Raw genomic sequence first — 6,605 nt, 5'->3', positions numbered from 1 at the left:
CTCTCTTTAAATAAGAAATACAGACTTTGCCATTTGAGAGCAGAAATAGGAGGCAAAATGATGCACCAAGGGAGGTCATGAGATAGAGTCAGAACCATTTCAAGCTAAAGACATTTGCCAACCAAACTTCTGGGTAAAAATAATGTAAGTAACCAGAAGGAGCTGGGAAGTAAAAAGAGGAGACTGAAGCCAGCATGTGGAGAGTAGCTGAGGCAAGTCACCCTGAGACTGGGAGGAGAACCATGGGCTCCTGCCACTGAAGTCTTGAGGCTGCTCTGAATCTGGACCTACCTTCTAGCTCTAGTTAGGGCTCTGCTCTAGGATTTTAGAGAGGTTTCTGCCTAGATCCCACTTTTCTTCAAGTAGCTTGATTGAGACTTTGTTTCTTACATCTAAATGGGCCTCACTGAAACAGAAGCAGAGCAGTGTCATAAAGCTCATACGTCTGACCCCCCACTCACTAATCACTGAACTACCCTTCCTCCACAAACCAAGAATATTACGAAGTATAGAGATAGGTCCTGAAAAAAGGTTAGGTACCATAGCTGCAGGCAGTACTAATTCAGGTTCGTTATCCATGTCCAGTTCTAAAATGGACTTTCCAAATGAAGAGTCAAGGAGTAAAATGAAAACAGCAAAAAAATTCCAAAGACTGGGTTTTTTTAGTAAGAAGAGCCCCCAAATGTACACTTATTGTTAAGTTGGAGGAAAAGGCTATAAAATGGTAGGCAAAAAAATACTCCTATTTTTGCAAATATGAGTATATATGAAAGACCAGAAAGAAAGGCATTTACTTATTCATCAAATATTTAATGAGTGTGTTCTAGATGCACAGGGTAAATGCAGAGCAAAAAGTGACACAGTTCCTACTCTCAAGGAGCTCTCAGTCCGGTGAGGAAGATCAACTCTAAAAAACAAATACACACACTGCTATCATTCTAAGTGCTATGCAGGAGGTGCACTTGGTGGAGAAGTTTTATCAGGCACAATTTTCCCTGGTCTTGCAGGGTCAGCAAAGGCTTCTCTGATGACTGAGCTGTGATGGACGAGTATGTAGTATGTACATGAACAGTTGTCCAGGCAGAGGCTACAGCAGAGGCAAAGCCCAGTGGTAGGAGGGACCATAGCACGTATAAGGAACTGAAAGAAGGCCATGTGGTTGGAGTGAAGAAAGTCAGGGCCACATCATGCAGGAACTTATATGTCAAGTCAAGAGTTTTGTCTTTACAACTAAGGGATCGTGGGAGCATTTGAGGGTGGGTATGGAAGCTATAATCAGATTTTCACTTCGAAATATCATTCTCTGTACGGAGAACAAATTGCTATGGACCAGCATGGATAATCTAGGAGAGAAGGGAGGCCAGTGTGGAATCTTTCACACTAATTCAGATGGCATGTGGTGGCAGCACAGACTGAGGAGTAGTGCTGAGGACAGAAACAAGCAGATGAATCTTAAGCCTATATGAAAGTTAAAATAAAGAGGATTTGGTGATGGATTGCACATGGAATGAATTTTTATTCCATTCCTTCATAAAGGAAAAGGAATTTTCAAGGATGGCCCAGGTTTCTAATGCGAAATGATGAATAGAGGTACCAACACTCTGACACAGAGAACACTGGGAAGGGAACGGGTTTGGGGGAGAACAATATGAGTTTATTCTTGGTCATGCTGAGTCTGGAGTCTGAGACATTCAAGATGTAAGTGCTCTCAAGTGAGATATTTGATATATAGTCTGGAGCTCAAAGAAATTTGGGTTGGAGATATTAACTGATATACCAAAACACTAAAAGTGGTCATCTTTGAGTGATAAGTTTTTGTGTGTTTTTTGTTTTATTCTTTGTGGTTTTCTGTTTTTCTTAAGTCTTCAGCAATAAACAATATTTTTTTTCTAAACAGAGGTTTTAAAAAGAGTTAGATGTTCCCTGTGCTGGTAGCAAGGGGAGAACTCTACTTCTCACAGCTGGAATTAGTGACCTCAATAGGAATGTCCCTAAAAGAGTGGAAAGCCCAATCAGTTAAATGCTAATATCTCTTCGTCAACACCATGTTTCTTTTACAGGGGTCTACACAGACCTAGCTGTCTTCCAAATTGTAACTTGACGTCCTGAGCAGACAAATGCAACAGGAGGAGGTCTACTGTGCAGTGAATGGCCAAGGTTAGGATCCAGGTGTCTCCTTGATAACTGAGGTGTTTTAAGGAGCCCAATAAACAGCAATCTTTCTCCCTCATCCTGGAGACAAACCAACTGAGAAGCAAAACAAAGAATGAGGAGATGAGGACCACATAAGTGGTAGCTAAATTGGAGAGTCAGACTGAATAATCAACAGATTATTCACCCAGTCGTAGCAACATTGAACCAGGGCTGGTCCCCAACCCACCTCACCCCAAGAGGTGCAAATCAGAGCACTGGGCCATGTACACACACAGTTTCAATTTCCTAATTCACCATTTTCCCTGAGGCAGAATGAGGAGGGATATACAGATGGAGAAAAGCCCCGAGAAGAAGGCTAATGCAAGGAAACGACAGAAGTGGGAGGCAGCATTTAAACTCACCAACACCCACTATGAGTTAACGCTTTTAGCATCTGGTTTATAAATCAAGCTCTATCACGTACAAGAAAGCTATGCCATCTCATGCACATTTGAGTAGAGTCTGAGTCCCTGGTGACTAGCAACAAGTCAGCACTAGCTGATTTTTAGAAGAAACTTAATATATTAGCACAGTACTGGGTGTTTAATTCTTGTTTAGTTCCTAGATTTAAAAATAAAAACAACACCCATATTCATATTCATAGCAGCCTTATTCACAATAGTCGAAAGGTGGAAGCAACTAAGAGTCCACTGACAGATGAATGAATAAACAAAATGAGGTGTATGTATGTAGAATAAAACATTATTCTGCCTTAAAAATGAAAGAAATCCTGTCATATACTACAACCTGGATGAGGAAATTAAGCTAAGTAAAATAAGCCAGTCCCTAAAAGATAAATGCTGCATGATTCTACTAGGAGGTATCTATAGTAGTCAAATTCATAGAGACAGAAAACAGAATAGTGGTTGCCAGGGGCTGGGAAGAGGGGGAATGGGGAGTTATAGTTTAATGAATACAGAGTTTTAGTTTTGCAAAATGAGAAGAGTTCTGGAGATTTGTTGCACAACAATGTGAATAAACTTAAAATTACTGAACTCTACACGTAAAAATGGTTAACACATTAAAAAAAAACAGCAACAATGACAAAAACAGCTAAAACAAAAAAGTTTTCTTTCTAGTTTTAAAAATTGGAAATATTGGGCAGAGGGTAATCCAGAGTTCCAAAAGTATTAACATCAAATGTCACATGTTTTAAAATATCATTAGATGAAATGGTATTAAGTATGGACTTGAGTTTCAAATAGCAAGTTAACCAAAGTTGAGTCCTGGGATATTTGAAATAATCTAAGACATTTTCAGTTTATGTATAGATTAATCGAGCATAAAATTATATTAAAGGTTTGATTGCATTGCAAAAAATGTAGCTATCACAGCCATTTTAAGGACTAAGGAAAATTTGAATAATGACTGTACTCAGTGATATTATATGAAGATTACATTTCTTGCATGTGAGATGGCATTGTGATTATGTAGGAGAGTGTCCCTGTACTTAAGAGGTAAAGGGTAAAGCATCAATGGTTCTTTCAATGGTTCGGCAAAGAAAATGTTTTATCTAAAGAGAGAGATAAAGCAAAGAGTATATGGAAGCTCATTACACTATTCTTTTACATTTAAAATTTTAAATGGGCAAGTGACATCAGAAGCATGGCAGAGTGAGAGATGTCCCCAGATTTCTTCCCTTGAAATAACAATAAGCTGAACATCTAAAACTTAATAAATAACACCAACTTGCACACAAGCATGTCTGAGTGAGTGATCTGCACATAAGAACTTCCAGAGAGAGAAGATGCTAAACTGATAAAATTTTACTTTTATTTTTAAATTTAAATACTTCTGGTGGTATTGAGATACATATATCCAAAGGACTGCTTTGTACCTCACTCGAATGACTGAATTCGAGTGAGGTACAAAGCAGTCCTTTGGATAGAAAATTTCTATCTCCATAAAACAGTTAAAGAACACTTTCTTCATTCATCTACTCATTCATTAAACAATATTTACTGGCAAAAAAAATTTTAATGTTTAGGGGGTTTATGGAGAATACAAAATCTCTAGCTTGGCTGAAGAACAAAGCTTAAAAAATGCAGCTGAGAACAGGCTGAAAATCACCCTGAAGGATCAGCCTGGTCAGGATGCCGCTTTCCTCATCCCTGAGTATAAGATGCTGTAGTTTGCACCACTGACACTGCTAGTACAAGGGACAGGACACCACTGCACTTCTGCACCCATGCCATTGCCTCCCCAGGGTCTCAATCTTTTAACAACCTCCAATTGAGAAAATAAATCCGACAGAGATAGTCGCCTCTGGTTGAACGATTAGAATTGAAGTGTGAACCTGATCGGCTGAGGATAAGACCAAGGCATAGCACGGGGCAAGGGAGGTGGGCAAAGGGGACTTCCAATCCATCTCAATCTGAAACAGCCAGATGGCCTTCTCACCCTTAGAACATTTCATCTAGAGTAAAGAAACATGATTGAGTCCGTTTGAAATTTCAAGATACAGAAACAGAATTTCAATACACCTTTAGATGAGAGATAAAAAAGAAAAGAAAAGAAAAGAAAAATTGGGTTAAAAAAAATCTTTTCTGTATCTCCATTGCAAGAGAAGCTTTCATGTATATCCATGGGTGTATCACCCAAATTATCCAGAGATTCCTTAATTAACCTAAGTTCTTCTAGACTTAATATCCCAGAAACTCGATAAAATAAATATAATCCAGTAGCTCTGATTTTTTTATGATTCTTTAAAAATATGTAGAAGCAACCTTTCTCACTCCCTGGCCAGTTTGGTGGCTGCTCTTGGTTGGGGGCCAACCCACATCTAAGGCAGGAAGGTAGTGGCTGCAAAGAAGATGAAAAAGTCACTGGAGTCAATCAACAAGTAGCTCCAACTTGTCATGAAAAGTGGAAAGAACACACTGGGGTACAAACAGACTCTGAAAATGATCAGACAAGGCAAAACAAAACTGGTCATCCTCACCAACGACTGCCCAGCCTTGAGCAAATCTGAAATAGAGTACTATGCCACATTGGCCAGACTGGTATCTATTACCAGAGTGGCAATAATGTTGAATTGGGCACCACATGTGGAAAATACTGCAGAGTATGCACACTGGCTATCATTGATCCAGGTGATTCTGATATCATTAGATTATGCCAGAACAGATTGGTAAAAAGTAAATCATGCACATTTTTTCTTTAATAAAACTGGCCAGAGTTTGTTTTAAAAATAAAATAAAATAAAAGTATGTAGAAACATTTCGGCACATTCCGAAACCATTCAGGAAGGACTTTCAGACAAACCCCAGTTTGAGCTAACAACACTGCTGCTCAGTATTGTGGATGAAAAGAGAAAATATTAAAAGGTGCCCTATACAACCAATAGTCTATCCATAACATAGTCAATCATCATATTAACCTTTCCAGGTCCAAATATAGCAAGAGGTGTTGAAAGTGGTGGCTCTTACAGATATTCTCTACTTGTTTCTGAATCGCATCGCCACTTTGCAAATCGACTCCTTTAGCAAGGTGTGTGAGAAGGGGAAGGTGTATTAACCAGTTCTAACTGGGGACTGGAAAATTTAGCCATCAATTTCCTGGAAGGAAAATTGAGATTTGAATGTTATACCTTGAGGAAGTTTTCCAGTGTGGAGAGAGAAGAAAGCTATCACCCCATTCTCAGGTTCTAGGGACTCCACTTGAGTGGATAAGCAGAAGACTATTGGAAAGGGCCAAAATCTAGAGTCAGAAAGACCTAAATTTTAATCCCAGTTATTATATTTCCCATAGTGTGGCCTTGGGCAATTTGTTAAATTTTGTGAAACCTCAGTTTCTTCATCTATGAGATGGATTATCCATCCCATAACATTGTTGTGGTTATTAAATGAGAGTTCATTATGCAAAGTCTTTAACACCACCCCTGACACACAGCAGTGCTAAAAAAAAAAAAAAAAAAAAAAAAAACTATTATACTATTATTAAATAACGAAAGTTTCAAACTCTACGCAAATAAAAAGCAGAGACATAAATTCCCTCCAGACTTGAGAACCATTTTGGCCACTGACTTACTGACATGTAAATCATGTCTAACCCTCTCAAAATAACCCACCTTAATGGAAAGTCATTTCTATATCTAAATTGGACAAAGCACACTCCTTTCACAAGGCTGCCCCTTTCTCCACAGGCTCTATCCTGGGCCGTCGACAGGTCTGAGATGAAACTGATGATGGGGAGTTGAAACAGGCCCTTTTCCAGAATTTAAGTTTAATCAGTATTTATTAAATGCCAGGCATGAGTCATCCACAGTGCTGGACAGTAGGAAATACAGAGGTGACTAAAAATCCCCCAGCCCTGCCCTCAAGGAGCTCCTGACCTAATGAGGCCAACATGTGAACAGAAAAACTCTGAAACAAAATGGGGAACATGTAAACTACTATGCGAAAATTAGGTAC

General features: G+C 39.0%; 1 pseudogene; it reads left to right on the top strand.

Annotated features, from left to right (window-relative positions):
- The first annotated feature begins 2,466 nt into the window (after positions 1–2,466).
- On the top strand, positions 2,467–5,334 carry LOC105307865 (annotated as a pseudogene).
- Positions 5,335–6,605: the final 1,271 nt, after the last annotated feature.

Source organism: Pteropus vampyrus, unplaced genomic scaffold (genome assembly GCF_000151845.1).
Source record: "Pteropus vampyrus isolate Shadow unplaced genomic scaffold, Pvam_2.0 Scaffold14, whole genome shotgun sequence".
In the NCBI taxonomy this organism is placed as follows: domain Eukaryota; kingdom Metazoa; phylum Chordata; class Mammalia; order Chiroptera; family Pteropodidae; genus Pteropus; species Pteropus vampyrus.
This window is presented reverse-complemented; position numbering and strand designations above follow the sequence as displayed.